We start from the raw sequence: 16898 nt of genomic DNA on the forward strand, positions 1-16898 counted from the left end.
AGTGGAAAGAATAGCGCCCTGTTGTTGGTGGCAGTAGAAAGAATAGTGCTCCGTTGGTGGCAGTGAAAAGAATAGTGCCCTGTTGTTGGTAGTGGAAGGGAAAGTGCCCTGGCGTTGGTGTCGGGGAGAAATAGTGGCAGGAACCTATGCCCCACTGACTGTGGGGGGAGTAATACCACAAGGACTAGATAAGAGTAAGCAAAGAGCTGCAGTTTGGAGACCACTGCATTTGAGCAATTAAAAAGACAGAAAAAAAAGGCCTACAGCTCTTATTTTGAGCAAAGCTGTACACTTGATTGATCTATAAAAAAAACTGGTGAAAAGAGCAAAGACGTGCTCACATTTTAAGAGATCAATGATGAAGCATGTACAAGTTCACATGAAGACTAGAAGTTGCTTTAAACCCCAACTGGCTCATGTTCAGTTTGCTAAATGTGTTTCAATGGCCTCCTTCTTCTTCCTTTTTTTTTTTTTTTTTTTTTTTTTTTTTTTTTTTTATGCTTTGCTTTACTTCAGTGTTGCTAACCTCTGGCATCCACCTTCTGCCCATATGTGCTTGCTGCAGCAGTCAGCATTCTTGAGTCTGCTTCCTAATAGTGACAACAGTGGAACATGGCTGCGCATTGAGCGTGGTCACTGATGCTTATAGTTTCCACTGGAGAGCATGTGACTGCACAGGAACAAAGCATTGTTACTCTCAAATATAAAGTGCATGGACAAGGACTTTCATGGCAGGATCACCAGATATTATTTTAATGAAAACTGCAGATTTTTAAAAGATTGAAAATTTACAAGTCAAATATTAGATTTTGGTGACATCTACATTAACGTACATTTCTGATGCCTAAGATGTGGAAAAAGATGGATAATTTGGGTTCCACACATTGTTCAGGTCATAATGTGTGTTTCTTTTTCAGCAAAGTATACTTCTGATGAAATAACGTTCTAGGGATAGTGCTATATTTTATACCAAGCTACATTAAAAGCCAAGCAAATTCTATCACTTGATTTACCATTTCTGTTGCTCCTTCAACTAAATAAATCACAGCTACACTAAAACAAGTCTTCATCGCAAGTCAAGATCTAGCATCTGGTGACATCTGCTTAAATAAATGTCTAACAGACAGAATCTTCTCTTACATTGACAGAAAAGAGTTCTGTATGAGCAGAGGTGTCTAATAATGCAGCAGTGCAGAGGACAGCACAATCTCTAGCAGAATTGCTGATATAAGCTTTTTCCTAGCTCGGGCCTCATTTCCCAATTGCCTACGATTCTATACATATATACAGTATTCCCAAACACATTAAAATGCAGCTTCTGCATTTTTACTGTCAGCTCGTCTCAGGCTCCAGCTAACATTCCCAATTTCCAACATCCACCCATTAATGTATTACTTCCTAAAGCACAATATTGAGCATTTAACATATAGGTAAACTTTCACTGGACCATAATGAGGCATGGTATGCTGCCATACTAGTTTAGACTCCACTGGAATATGGAGGTGCAGCAGAAAAGTAGATGACAGTACTGGGACAATTTCTGTAATGGCTCATCTTCATTTTACTATGTCCGCAGGCAGTTCCTGAAATATTTACACCTCCATTCTATTGGCTTTGCTGATTTCAGAATAATTCCAATGCCTTTGAGGCAAAAACATTGTACATTGTGATGTGACAAAAGACAAACTTTTATATATTCACTTATAAAACTACTTTATGCAGTAAAGCAGGTGCAGAGGAGGCCATGTATGTGGAGGTCATGACACCATGCTCAAGAGCATAAATCCAATGGGACAGGGTGTTATCGGGCTGTTAACTTTTTATACCAATTCATGTGTTTTTGTAAAAGGGAATTATGAACAATGTGCAACAGCACCATCGTTGCAAAACAAAAAAGGCTAGAACATTTTCAGTACGCTGTTCCGGAAAGGAACCTATTGTGACTTGGATGAGAGAATTCCAATATCAAGATTCATAGCACATCATTTTTTAAAATCTTGAGTATCAGAAATGTCATTCAACTTAGAGGTAAACCCAATCATTGAAATCTCATAACCTTTGTTAAATGTAATGTCTACATTTTCAGGCTTTTAATATCAACCACTTCTTTAATATAATTCTTTCTGTGAAGGTCTTTGTTCAGGTGCTTCCTGTTTTTGAGGTGACCACTATCTCATAGTTGTGCTCCAGCATTGTCTCACATGCATCAATGGAGAGTTCACACAATGTAAAGACATGGTCTCCATGCCCCTAGTATTGATGTATTCACTGGAGTGAGTGCATGCCGACAGGACGTGGCTGAAAGAAGTTTGAGGAGATTAGCAGCAAAGTAGCTGCTTACTTTAGCAAAGTAAATTTCATTTAGTAGGTTTACATATCCTAAGTATATGCAAACCCTAACAAAGAACTTCTTGAAAGTGTTTTGTTATTTTGGTACGCTAAGTGCAAAAGAAGATAACTAGGTTACCATTAAATGCTCAAACTCATGTGCTGCGGGTGCAGAAATGCGTTCAGTGCTTGTGGTTTCTGAGCTGCCTTTGAGGATGAATTGGTGCAGCACAGTGAGCATATTCCCAAGGCAATGCATATGTTGCTGCAGTTGAGTAAACAGGTGAGCACTCCACTGTAGGTTGTATGAGGAGCAGATGTCGGGAACCCCTTATGATGTGTGCTAGTTTTTCAGGTGGACCTGATCGGAAGCTCCATGCAGGTCTATGGGTATGAGGATATGGACAGACTTGTATCAGTTTACATCTGCATATGTCGGAGTCCCTCTAGGTCTGGACCTAAACGTGGCAGATTGGAGGTAGCCTGATGTTAATGGACACAAGTTCATTTATATCCAGCAGCCCATAGATCTAACACAAGTCCGCCACAGTCCACTGTCAAAATGTAGGAAAAACCGAACAAGCAAGGATGTCACAAAAGTGACAACTGTAGCGTTCTGATCAGAGATTCCCTGCTGTGTAAACGGACCATAACATTTCTCTGCTTCCCTCTCTTGCCCTGCTGTTGCTTGTGACTTTCAATGGGTGACCCGAAACATTGATGGAACACAGGCCTGAAAGATTATAAACAGTATGCTGAGTTACTACAACATCCTAAACTGGGCAGTTTTAAACAGTGGAAGCACCTTTGTGGCCCGTTTATGTTGTAATTATGGGTTTGGCAGCTAATAAAACTTTATTGCACACAGCTTGGCTGACAATGGCTGCCCTCTGCCAGGAATATTTAGTCATGTCTTGTGAACTTTTATAACCAGAATTGGCATGTGCCTCAAAACCTAATGACTACCAAGCAAATCCCTCCTCGTCTGTAAGGCTTCAAATGACAGATTTGCTCTTTCTTGACTTGTATTTGCATATTTTATTTTTTTAGATGGTTAGTATATACAACCATCTGCTCTAAACAGTGAACCTTTTTAGTATCTGGAACATGAATCTCTTCACATTGGCATATGAGTACTGTCATAACTCGCTCTTGGAGGAAACCACTTTTTGTAAACTGTAGGGCATGTTATAGTGCTTTAAGATGATGCCCCACCCCAAATTGGGGGGGGGGGGGGATGTAATTATGTATTCTTATTTAAAAAAATTACCTCCTTTGCTATCAGAGCCTGCTCCAGATCCTCAAATCTTTTATTGCTTGGCTGCTGTGATCTGACTTCTTGTTAGAGGGTGTCTGTGTTTGTTCTTCATGGTCCCATCATATGCAGGAACATAGCCACCATCTCATATCTGCTCCTACAAACCTATGTGCAGATTGCTCCCCCTCAGTTTAACTGGCATTGGTAATTGGAAATCAGGCTTGTGTGCAGATCATGTGAAGATCAGACAACACTTACCAGTATGGGAAATGTAGTATTCATAGAGCAGTGCATGTGATCACAATTAACCCACACTGCTCTTTCAAAAACAGAAGCGAGTGGGAACAGGAGAGCTTTGGTAGTACGTGTAGGACATTAAAAGGAGCAATTCGTGAAAGATTACAGAACCATTGTCTGGGGGTTTTATATGGCTGATTTTTGAAGATTAGTGTCATTGTTTTTGTTTTAATGTCACTAAGGCAGGCTATACATGGGTCGAAATCTTATCTAAGAATTTTCGTTCGTATTTCACACCATTAGTGAGCTGCAGCAACAGCCGATTTTCGTGCAGCCATCGTACTTGAGTAATCAGCATGTTGAAATTTTTTTGTAAATAAACGATTTTCTAATCCAATGATGGGAGAATCGTGCGAGAAATGTCATCGAAAAAGAAATGCGCATGTGCAAGAAAAGAAAATTCCCGGAAAGAAAAGATTCCCAGCCACAAAAATTCTTTTCTGTAGCAACAGGTGGTGAAATTGAAGGCTTGGTTGAATTTAGAAATCGATGGTGGCATCCTCTAATAATCACAAAACGCACAATTTGTGATTTTAGAAAGAAAATTCTTTTGAAATCTGACCATGTATGGCCAGCCTTAGTTCTCATTGTTGATAATTAACACCTGAAGCAAATTCCTAGTTGTGCTTACATACGATCTACATTATATCGAGGATTTGTTTAATATAATTTTTTCATTTTTGATATTTCAACAACAAATTTCTTACAGGCCAGATTTGGATGGGCGTTCAGTCTCGCTGTACAGTCAGGTTTTTCTACTTGATTACTAGACTCAAAAGATGTGATGATTCTTATACAGGAAGATATGGCAAAAATTCAAGATTTGAATCCCAACCAATGGCCATTACCCCATACTCATACTCTTAGACCTTTCCACTGCCTTTCACATAGTTGACCACCTGCTCCTCCTAAATAGACTGCACTACCTTAGCCTCATGTGACTCCATCATTCTAAAACCGAGCTTGTAATATCTCCTCCTCCTTCTCTTCCTTTTTTTTTTTAATTTTTTTTTTTCTTCAAACGAAGCCCCCGCTGCAGGTCGCATCCATGTTTGCCCCTCTTCTGGGGCTACGGATTCTGGCTCTGCGACTGTCCGGAGTCGCAGGACGTCGCACGTGCGCGTTGGAGCCATCGATCGTGGCACTCGCTATTGAAGAAATGGCAAGGGCGGCCGCTTCTTCACAGCACATGCGCCAATGACCGATGACATCAGCGCAGTGTACAGCAAATATCTCCTAAACGGCGCACGTTTAGTAGATATTTACAGTACCTAGAGGTAAGCCTCATTCTAGGCTTACCTATAGGTACAACTTGCCAATGGAGGATTACAAACGCTTTTTAAAGGGGTTGTAAACCCTCATGTGTTTTTTACCTTAATGCATCCTATGCTTTAAGGTGAAAAAAACACCTGGCAGTCACCGGCCCCCCAGCCCCGTTTTACTTACCTGAGCCCCTTCATCTCTTCGGTGGGGACACGCTGTCCTTCTCTCAACGGGGTCCCGGCTCTTGATTGACTAGATTGATAGCAGCGCAGCCATTGGCTCCTGCTGCTGTCGATCAAATTCAATGCCGCGGGGGGAAGGGGCCGGGACAGCCATTCGTGTCTGTGGACGCAAATGCTGGACTCGGGAGCACGCTCACAAGGTAACTCCCCTGGGAGAGCGCTTCTCCTAGGGGGTTTTCTGATGCGGAGAAGAGCCGTGAGAGCCGCCGGGGGACCCCAGAAGAGGAGGATCGGGGCTACTCTGTGCAAAAAACGAGCTGCACAGTGAAGTTAAGTATGACATGTTTGTTATTTAAAAAAAAAAAAAAAAGGATCCTTTACAATCACTTTAAGACCTCTTGCTCTCTAGTTACCTCCTCCCATGCTCACCTCCAGGACTTTTCCAGAACCTCTACCACAGTATGTCTGGTCAGCTCCTGTCTGCCTTTAGGCTATTGTTGAAAACTCATTTATTCAGGGAAGCCTACCCCACCTCTACCTGGAACGAAAAACTCGCCTCCATCAGATCATCCCCTGCTGCAGCTATTGCCTTTTGTACCACCCCCCGGCCCCCTTTACCTTTTTAGATTGTAGACTCCACGAGCAGGGCCCTACTATTCCTTCTGTATTGAACTGTGTTTTAATTGTACTGTCCCCCGTTATATTGTAAAGATATACTGTTGCTGCTATATAAATCCTGTATAATTATAATTTTCAGTTTAAATTGCTTAAGTACATTCCAGGTGCATCAAAACAAAAGGTGTGGGAAGTTTTAGAGTTATTTTTTTACAGTAGCCACAGCCTGGGTAGAAAAGTCAGTCCCCTGCCAGCTTGCTGCAGGGAGGCATCCTTGCTCTGTCTGAAGGCAGTGGTCTCTCTGCAGGGGTCCAACACAAAACGACTGGAACTACAAGGCGCCAATCTGTGCACAGTTCATTTAATTCAGAGTCACTTTTTTACATAATGTAAATGTTATGTTCAGGTTTTAACGTTAGTCTGATTTAGCATTTTCTGGCACTTATGATTTTTTGCTATAAACGTTTCCAGAGGAATGTGTTCAATTGATGCATAAAGAAGCTTTCATAAATGTCAATAATATAAGAGCCTGTGATAAGGTTGGTAATTCTCTTGAATGGCTTTGAGATTAGCGTGTCCTGTGGATGAAAGTAAGGTTACCACTGACTGTCATCTGGTCGCTGCAGAGCCGACTGTGGCTCATCACACTGAATGTGCTGGGAGCTTCTATGACACAAGCAGGGATTAACACTACTGAAAGATCAGTCAAATGACTTTCTTATTCCTGTCCTATTCTTTTTCTCTCTATCTGCTCTCCAGGAGAAATACTGCTAATATTTTCATATCGCTGTCTAGATTTAATGGCCGGCATTGAAGGGTTTAATACGTCTTCCTCACGTCTTGACCAGCACTGTCTGGGCCTCTTTAGGTGAATTGATTTTCTGAGGTTTGGAAAGCTTTTTTTTTTTTTTTACAAACTAAGCCTGCGTTTTGTAGAGGACAACTTGTCAGTTGTTGCAGGTGATAGTTTCTATGGGAAGGTCATGTGGGAGGCATAGCGTTAATGCAGAGCGATGAGATAGGATTGTACAGCCCAGACAATCCAGCTGTGCAGTGTTCATAGATCATATAATTACATTGCAGCAGTTCCAACTGGCTGGAATGCCAGGGTAGAAGGAAAACCAAACCCCAGAAGAGCTAGTAATGTTGTAAACAATATAAGGTTCATTGGAAGTGTCAGAATAGGGCTGAAAATGGAACACAAATACAAAAGAAATTAGGAAACCTACACGACAGGCTGCCATTTTGGCGATATTTTCAGTTTTCTGAGCAAGCGGTTCTAGGACTGTAGTCTGTTTTGTATGCACTGGAGTAAATTACCAAGCAAAGACCTATATAGTCTAAGCACATTCCCACAACCTGCCAATATTTGTGCTGTATCTTTCCAAATTTCTTGGTGTACAATCTTGTGTTATGAACAGCATATGCCATTCATTAAAAAATACATACTTTCAGATTAAAAGAAAAAAGTACAACATTCATTTTGTATCAGCTGATGTTCTAAATATGCCTCATTAAGTTTTCGTTTCGTTTTTGTGTGTTTTTTTTTTTTTTTTTTTTTTTTTTTATTTTGTTTTGTTTTTTCCAATAGGAGACAACCGCTTGTTTCATATCTAGGATTTCATCACAAGTGTACTAGCACTTACCACATGATAGGGAAACATGACTGATTTTTATAGTGCCACACAGGCATACTTCCCTATAAGAAGACATTCAGTCTTACATATACAGTCTTATTGGTGCCATCAACGCCAAGAAAAGCTGTATTGCACAAAAACTTCTTCTTTCTTATACATATTAAAGTTCTGCTACTACAGTGCTCGTCGCTGGCTTCTGGATCCTGTGCTGACTGGCTGCCTTGCTGCTTGGTGAACACAGGAAGTGGCTCTCTTGAAATGGGCACCATTCAGATAACAGACTGTATTTTCACAATGAATGTAAAACATTCTCTGATTGGAGGAGAGGGCAGGACAGTGACGTCACAATCTGCAGGGGACTCGGAAGCTAGTGGCAATTACTGTAGTATCGGTACCTACTACACGGATTTCCAGATTCCTTGGGGATCCCACAGGTTTAGCACATAATTACTTTGGTTCAAGTTGGAACAATGTAACTACCGGTATATCAATATATACTATAACAATGTAACTATAAGCAATAACATCAATACCTACTATACTTCAGCTTTAAGCCTGGCACACACTATTGTTTGTGTGGTTTTTTTTTTTTTTTTTTGTTTGTTTTTTCTGTTCAATCCAGCAGACTGAACGAAAAAAAAAACCTGTTGGCTCCAGACGGAGCCACTGTACTAACTATGCCAAGTTGGCGATCTCCCCCTCTGGGCAATTTTCCCCAAAACGGTTAAAAACTCCCATTTTGCGGTGCTGTCAAAGCGTTTTTAAGGCGTTTTGAAAGTGCTGCCCATTCATTCCAATGGGCAGGGGCGTTTTAGGAGCACTTTATGCAGCGCTCCCAACCCAAAGATGCTGCTTGCAGGACTTTTTTTTTTTTTTTCCCTGTCCCGCAAGCGCACCGCCCCAGTGTGAAAAGGCACACGGAATTAATGGGAGGCGGTTTTCAAGCGCTTGGCAAAGGCTTTTTCCAGCGCTAAAGCGCCTAAAAACTGCCCCAGTGTGATAGGGGTCTTAGGGATCACAGATAACTATGTCAATTTTACCTGGGGTCCAACCTTTCTCAATGCATGTTTGCACTTTTGCAGTCCAAATTTGGTAAAACCACATTATATATTCTGTTTCCATTATATAAAATATATATTTCTTACCTTTTTTTTTATAGAGGTCTCCTAGGAGGAGGTGGCATGGCTGACTGCAAAGTTTTTGAACAACTTAAAGTTTTATTTTCTTGAATGAAAAAAAATAGCAAATTCCCTACATCATCACTACATCCACTACATGGATCCTTCACACTGAGCTCTTTTATTCTGTCAGAATACAGTGATCAATGTTGCCGGTTACAGTTACTGATTGGGAAAAAACCCAACAAGGTGGTTGTACACAAATCCATCGATCGGCTTGTGAAGGATCTGCTTGCCCATACATGGATTGAAATTTGGCCAATCCCTGCTTAACTGGCTGATTTTCAATCCATGTAAGGCCGTGTTTAGCGAGCCTGTCCCAAGTCTGTCTTCATCATACAAAAAAAAAAAAGAAACCCAGCCTCTCCATCTTTAACCCTTTGTTAGGACAGACAGGGTTCAAATTCAGTTACAATGGAGATTGGCTTGCAAAGTACAGACAGTTAATTATGGCAAACACAGCTGCCTAGCCCCCTCATAAGCAAATAGAACTGTGTAGGATGTTTCCTTGCCAAAGGGTCTAGAATAGAGCATCTAAAAAGCTGTTAGCTTAACTTAAAAAAAAAAAAAAAAAGACTAAAAGACGTGTACCAAAAATATAAAGTAGATGTTATCCCAATTTGACTACGAAATAATCCTGTTGATTGTACATTCAGCTATAAGCACAAGGAGTGATGATAAAACATGTGTGCAAGCTTTTGAATTAATGTAGTATATATCACCACATGTTACAAAACCGGAATGGTTTGCATTTGCTGGAGGCCATAGTGCAATGCTAGTCGCACCCTTTCTTTCACAACTGTAGGGTGTCTTTCCCAGATCAGATCAGGGTGTGTCCGGTGTAGGTTGGAGGTTTCTCAGTGAAATAGAATGTCTTTTCTGCAACTTAAAGGTCATTAGAAGAACAAATTATGATGTGTTGAAGCTTACCAGTCCTTAGTTGTGGTAACTACACTGTGTGTTGGCTTTTTTTTTTTTTTTGTAGGTTTTTTACAATGGAGCAAGCAAGAAAAGTTCATTGTTTGTGTCACTACCTTTTTGTTTCCAGCGTATTGACAGATACTGCAGTTGGGGTGGATCTTATCTTCTCCCGTTAGTCATGTTGCTGGAAGTCTTGACTTGTATTACTCATTTTTTGAGTGACATGGGAGTATATGGTTTTTGATGGGGTGGAACAATGACAAACACTTGTATCACCTATAAAAAAAAAAAAAAAATACCTTCTGCAAACATATTTTCAGTCTGCCTTATACACAATGTCATTTGCTGGCTTTAAAATGTTATTTTGAAATTTGTCGCCAGTACTGTACAAAATGCAGGTGAGCCTGGCCATAGATTATGCAAGCTTCTTTCCTTCAACCACAGGTGAAGGAAAGAGAATCAATGGGTTACCAAATCAACAGTATTGATGAGGGAATCCCTCCCGTTGCGCTAGTGGAGGTTTCCTTGCCGTTCTAATACAATGATCACTGCTGCCTGGCTATAGGAAAAAAAAAAAACAGGATGGTTGTACTGAAGTCAATCGATAGACTAAAGTACAATCGGCCTGCCCGTAGATGGATTGAAATTCTGCCGGTTCCTGCTATACCATCTGTATTTTAATCCATCTATGGTTTTCTTAACTGCTTCCAGACCAGCTGCCACAGTTTTACTGCGGCAGGTTGGCTCCCCTGCGCGAAACCACGTAACTGTACATGGGCTCGCGGGGTCTGGATAGCAGGCAGGGGTGCCGATGCTCATGGCCGACGGTCACGATGACCGCCGGCCATGAGCGATCATGACCAGGAGACACAGAACAGGGACGAGTGTGTGTAAACACACACTTCCTTGTTCTGTTCTGACAAGAGTGACAGATTGTGTTCCTATTGGCTAGGAACCACGATCTGTCACTTCCTGTAGTTAGTCCCTCCCCCTTCAGTTAGAATCACCTCCCAGGGAACAGTTAACCCCTTCACCATCCCCTAGTGTTAACCCCTTCACTGTCAGTGACATTTTTACAGTAATCAATGCATTTTTAATCGCACTGATCGCTGTATATTAATGCCAATGGTTCCAAAAATGTGTCAAATTGTCCGATGTGTCTGCCATAATGTCGCAGTCATAAAAATCGCAGATCGCCGCAATTTACTAGTAAAAATAATAATAATGCTATAAATCTATCCCGTGTTTTGTAGATGCTATAACTTTCGCGCAAACCAATATCCGCTTATTGCGATTTTACCAAAAATATGTAGAATACATATCGACCTAAACTGAGGAAAAAAATAGTTTTTTTATATATATATATTTGGGGGATATTTATTATAGTAAAAAATAATGCGTTTTGTTTGTTTGTTTTTTGTTTTTGTTTTTTTTCAAAATTTGTCACTTTTTTTTTTTGTTTTATAGCGCAAAAAATAAAAACCGCAGAGGCGATCAAATACCACCAAAAGAAAGCTCTATTTGTGGGAAAAAAAGGACGTCAATTTTGTTTGGGTACAGCTTTACACCACCGCGCAATTGTCAGTTAAAGCAACGCAAAAAGTGCTCTGGTCAGGAAGGGGGTAAATTTTTCCGCGGCTGAAGTGGTTAATAAGGTGCCACATTTCTAGAATAAATTATAGTATTGAGCACATCAGTGGTTTTAAAGTGGTTCTAAAAGCAGAAGTTTTTTTACCATCATGCATTCTATGCATTAAATAAAAAAACCTTCTGTGTGCAGCTCTCTCCCCCCAGCCCACCCTTATACTTGACTGAGCCCAATCTTGATCCAGCAAGATCCTGTGTATGAGAGCAGCGGTTCTCCTGCGTCTCTCTCGCATTGGATCATACAGCAGCGGGAGCCATTGTCTCTTGTTGCAGTCAATCACAATCAGTGAGCCAATGAGGAGAAGAGAGCAGGGGCAAGGCCGAGCCTCGCTCAGGAATGTGAATTGGGAGTGAGCCTGCTTGAGTGCCCCATTGCAAGAAGCTCGCTATTGGGGGCGCTCAGCAGGGGGGAGGAGCCAGAACTGCAGGTGGAGGACCCAAAAAAGAGCTGCTCTGTGCAAAACCATATCACAGAGCAGGTAAGTATAACATGAATGTGTGTTTTTTTTTTTTTTTTTTTTTATCTAACACTTTTATTGGTAGAAGTGAGGTATACAAGAAATTTAGGAGCATTACATAACCTCCTTGGTAAATAAAGAAGTGTGTTACACAAATCCTACATCAGCAAATAGTAATGTTTTTAAAAAGTGTTCACACATGTCACATTTTATCTGTAAAGCAAGGTAAATTAAATCAAGAACATGAGTTAATTGACACCTTAAGGGCATGTAAAAACACTACCTGCCTGGAGTTTGCATGTTCTCCCTGTGTCTGCGTGGGTTTCCTCCGGGTACTCCGGTTTCCTCCCACACTCCAAAGACATGCTGGTAGGTTAATTGGATCCAGTCTAAATTGGCCCCAGTATAGGTATGAATGTGAGTTAGGGACCTTAGATTGTAAGCTCCTTGAGGGTATAGGGACTGATGTGAATGTATAATATATATATGTAAAGCGCTGCGTAAATTGACAGCGCTATATAAGTACCATAAATAAATAAATGTAAACATATGCATGAGGAATCTTGCGTATACTAGTAATGCTCCTTCAACTCAGTATTGCTCTCTGAATGTGGACGCCAATTCCTTGTCAAAAGAAGTTTATTGAGTATACAATGTTATAAAGATACATAAAGTAAGTTTACAAGGATCTATAAAGTAAGCTCATTGTTTTACAGTAGGGTTTATATAGGTAAATATCATGAAATTTCAAATATTAAACATTGGGTTCACGTAAACCTAAATTAAAGATATATATCATTTCCTTAGTTACTTTTGTAGGTATTTAAATGATTTATACCTACTATACATATTGTTTACAAGTAGAGTGTATATAGGTCAAATAAATTCTGATAATGAGCTTTAATCTTAAGGTGGAGAAAAGGAAAGAGAAAGAAGAAAAAGGGTAGAAAGGTAGAGGTATGGTCCACAAGGTTGTCCCGCTCGTCAGTTTATTATTCTTTTTAGTTCTCTTTGAAGCCTTAGAATGGGTGTCTCTGTAAGTCATTTAATCTGTTACCATGGCAACAGGACAGAGTCATTGAAGTTTGACAGGAACTGTTGTTTTATCCAAGGATGCCAAAGTTTTTCAAATTTTGGAATTTGATTTTGATCGATGGCTACCATCTTAGCATGGGACATTGTATTATTCATTCTGTGAATTGTTTCTGCTAGTACCAATGTAGGAGATTTCCATGCCTTGGCCACTGTTTGTTTTGCAGCCGTTATTAGTTGGATCATAAGTTTGAATTGAGAGAGTGTTAACCATTCCGGTTTTAGATTAAGTAAAGTTAAATATGGATCTGGTTGTATTATTTTTTTAAATATTTTAGATGCAATCACGAAGACTTCCTTCCAGAAGGTTTGGATTACTGGGCACGTCCACCATATGTGTAAATATGTGCCTATTTCTGGGCATCCTCGAAAGTGGACGCCAATTCCAACCAGCGATCCCAAATTTTGTGATATTTTGCTGGATAGTTTCTATGCGTGTATATGATCCTTTTACACAGTAGGGATTGGTTGACAGTCGACATCCATTCCCCAAAAGCCGGCGTGTCGGCCCGAAGCCACCTTCTCGCTATTAATAGTCTAGCTGCATATAGTGTTTTCTTAATGAAGATATGGTGATGTCTATTTTGTTCTTGATCGGGAAGTAGCCCCAGCAAACATTGCTTAGGGCAAAGGGTTAATGAGGAGCCCATTTCATCATGTAGGTATCTAACTGCTTGTTCCCAGTAACCCTGAATGGTTGGACAAGACCAGATTAGATTATAAAAGGAGCTATTCGCTGCACTTAGGACAGGAGGCTTCCCATTGAGATTTGTATCTGGCTACGCGAGCTGGGGTCAAGTAAGATCTATGTAATATATATAGTTGTGTAAGCCTATTGGACAACTTTTGGCAAAACCAATTTACAGGATGTTAGAACATCTGTCCACTCATCATCCTCCAGCTCCCCTACGCCCGCCACCCATCTGGTTTTCAGCCTGAAGGCCAACTCTGACGCTGCAGGTTGGAGAAGGTTGGTATAACAGATGTCAGCTTTTTGGGGTCTGCTCCCTGGAGAACATCTGGCAAATAGAGGGGTTAAATCTGGGGGGGGTTTAGAGTCTCCAAATTGGGAATGTAGCGGGTGACCAAGCTGGAGGATGCGGAAAAACATGGGGTTGGGTAAATTGAACGTTGACTTGAGATCCTGAAATGACTTAACTCCAGTGTTAATTACTTGAGAAAGATGTATAACCCCTCGATTGAGCCAGAATTCAACATCAGGCAGGGTGAGCAATTCTGGGAGATTTAAATTACCCCATAATGGCGTGTGGGCATGAATGGGGGAGGCTCTCAGCCTGTGCATTGCCAGTGCTGATGTTTGCTTGCTATTTGTAAAAAGAAGAAAAATCTTGGAATCCTATTTCTACAGTTTAGAAAATTTTAATTGCTAACTATATAAATTGGTGCACCTCTGTTAACAAATGTGCCTGTCTGCAAAAGGGATTACATAAGAAAAGTCAAGTTTTTTAATTTTTACCAATGAGATTTGGATATGAGTAAAGGTTCCCCCCCCCCGTTCTTCACTATGTGATGATGAATGGTGTGCTTCTGCTTTACACAGAACCTACCCTGAACAGGAGAGAGATGTGTCATTGCCCATTCACACCACCCGGGTGCATTGCAGTGTGTTTACAACACGCAAGTTACATTCCACAAGTTCATTGTGTTAAGTCAGTTCTTTTATTTGAATGGGTCGCCTGATGTGCCACAACAAACTCAAAATTGGGCATGCAGCTGTTATAACAGTAAAGCACATGACAAAAACAGCACCGCCGTGCACAATTCACGGCAGTATCGCTGCATACTTTACAACACAACACTGGTTTGAATAGACCTTCGAGAAGCGACAGCCAGGAAAGAGTCCACTCCACCAAATGGGTACTTCAGAGCTCCAACTGCTCTAATATATATTTTTTTATTTTTCTGTTTTGTTAATGCTGTTTGTTCCAAAGTGTCACATATTAACTGTTTGTATCTGATGAAATGTGGTTCGGCTTGACCTTTTTAAATCCCAAGTACAGTAGATTGAAACAGTTCGTTTTTTTTTTTATAGAAGAATAGCCTTGAAATGGCAGGAGGACTGCTTAACCGTGTTGTAAAGGTTACACCTGCTTCTTCACACTGGTAACACCTGCAACAATAGAACTCCTGCAAATTGCATAGTCTAAACTTTAATTTCTCACATTTTCTTCCTATTACCAAAGTAAGTGAAAACAGAACTTGGAATTATGCAGTAATTCAGAGTATACCATGTACAGTGAATCCTAATGCAGTCTCAGATTTCCTACCCCCACGCCCTCCAAACTAGAACAGTTTTTAAGGTTTTTTTTGGAAACCACCAATTGCTCGTGTTTCCTCAAGGTTAGAGTCCATTGCAAACGTAAAGTGGATTTATGGGTTTAAAAAGATGCAAATGCAATAGGATAACACATGTATTGGGATGAAAATACATTATTGAACCGTGATTGTCTGCAGAATCATTTTCTATGTCTGGATGGGTACTGTGGCTCAGCAAGTATGCCACCTGTGAGCTGGAACATTTGCTAGAGTGAAAATGTATATTCTGCGTAGTAAACGTGTAAAATCAGCCATCAAAATAGGAAGGGTTTAAAACCGCAGTCACTTTTTTTTTTTTTATTGCTGTCTGTGTACCCATATATTTTATTTTTTTTTCTCTGACTTCTGTTCTAATGAAGGGAGGGAAAGCTTCAGCAAGACACAGGTGATGCTGGGAAATCTTTGCAGTCTGAACAGCACTAACACTTTTTCAGTCGTTTGAGACCCCATTTCCTGCATTTTTTTTTTTTTGACTTGGTGTCACAGGGATTAAAGGCAGGTACACGCGGGCCAACAGTCAATTCAACAGAAATTGTCCAACATCGGCCCGTATGTACAGCAGCCTGTCTGACAGAAGCTGGCCTAACGTCCGGCTTCTGTTGAACGGGCATACTGATAAACCAGCAGCTGATCAGCATCCGATCAGCGCTTGCAGCCAATGACTGCAAGCACTGACCAGTGTGGCAGTCTCCCTGTCAGAACACAGTAGCACACCGGGTAGATCATAGTAGGGCTACCTCCCTGTGTTTTTGTTTTTTTTTTTTTTTCCATTCGTACCACTGGGTTGAACATTAAAAAAAAAAAAAAAATAAAAAAGTGTAATGTGTACCAGGCATAAAAGTGAGGGCAAATATGACCAATAAGACCCCTTTCACACTGGTGCAGGCATTAGCTGTAAAGCGCCGCTAGTTTCAGCGGCGCTATTTGACTGCTATAGGGGCGTTTGTAACCACCGCTAGCGGCCGAGGAAAGGGTTAATAGCGCCCGAAAAGCGCCAAAGTGCTTTGCAGACGGTGGGGGAGCGCTGTATACACCACTCTCCCACAGCCCCAAAGATGCTGCTTGCAGGACTTTTTTTCCTGTCCTGCAAGCGCACCGCCCCAGTGTGAAAGCACTCGGACACTGGGGCTGCAGAAGAAGCAGTTTACAGGCCCTTTTCATGTGCTATTTTTAGCGAAAAAACGACTCAATGTGAAAGCGTCACTGGCTGCAATAACCAAACCGAAATTTAATTTTTTTTTTTTTTTTCTCCTGTTTAGAAAAATAAATGATAGGGGCAAACTGCACAGAGTTGATGGTAGTTACACAACGTTAGCGATAAGGGAAGATTGCATTAATGCTTGTCATGAATCCTTAGGGCTTGTATTGCTTCTGGCTGAAGACGGCTCTGATACATGCACTCTTCGTCCTCCCCAATGACTTGTCTGTGGGGGGGGGGGGGGGGGGGGAAGAAAAACCTTCTTGTTTTGTTCAAGAATATGTAATGAATATGGAAGTATGCATGTTTATATCATGACACCAAACATGTTACATTAAAAATACAGCATCTAACATCAACTGGAGTGTTTGATCTGCCTTTTGAGAAAAGAGGTATAAAAAAATAAGCCATGTTCCTTTTTTAGATTTAGACTTTTATTTTGTAGCCCGTCCTAGAAAACTAACATGAGCTATAGGCAACACATGCA

The 16898-nt window shown here is 40.8% G+C and overlaps 1 protein-coding gene across 6 annotated transcripts in view; it reads left to right on the forward strand.

Moving 5' to 3' along the window:
• Positions 1–16898, forward strand: part of ARVCF (ARVCF delta catenin family member) — a 1066482-nt gene that overhangs the window by 872754 nt on the left and 176830 nt on the right. Inside the window, exon 1 of one of the 6 annotated variants that reach the window (XM_073628785.1) lies at positions 15058–15079. The exons of the other annotated variants lie outside the window; for them this stretch is intronic. The gene's annotated coding sequence lies outside the window, so the exon portion shown is untranslated. Of the gene's footprint in view, positions 1–15057; positions 15080–16898 lie in introns of those variants that run through there. 6 annotated transcript variants of the gene reach the window in all.

The sequence above is a fragment of the Aquarana catesbeiana genome, linkage group LG01 (assembly GCF_042186555.1).
Source record: "Aquarana catesbeiana isolate 2022-GZ linkage group LG01, ASM4218655v1, whole genome shotgun sequence".
Lineage (NCBI taxonomy): Eukaryota > Metazoa > Chordata > Amphibia > Anura > Ranidae > Aquarana > Aquarana catesbeiana.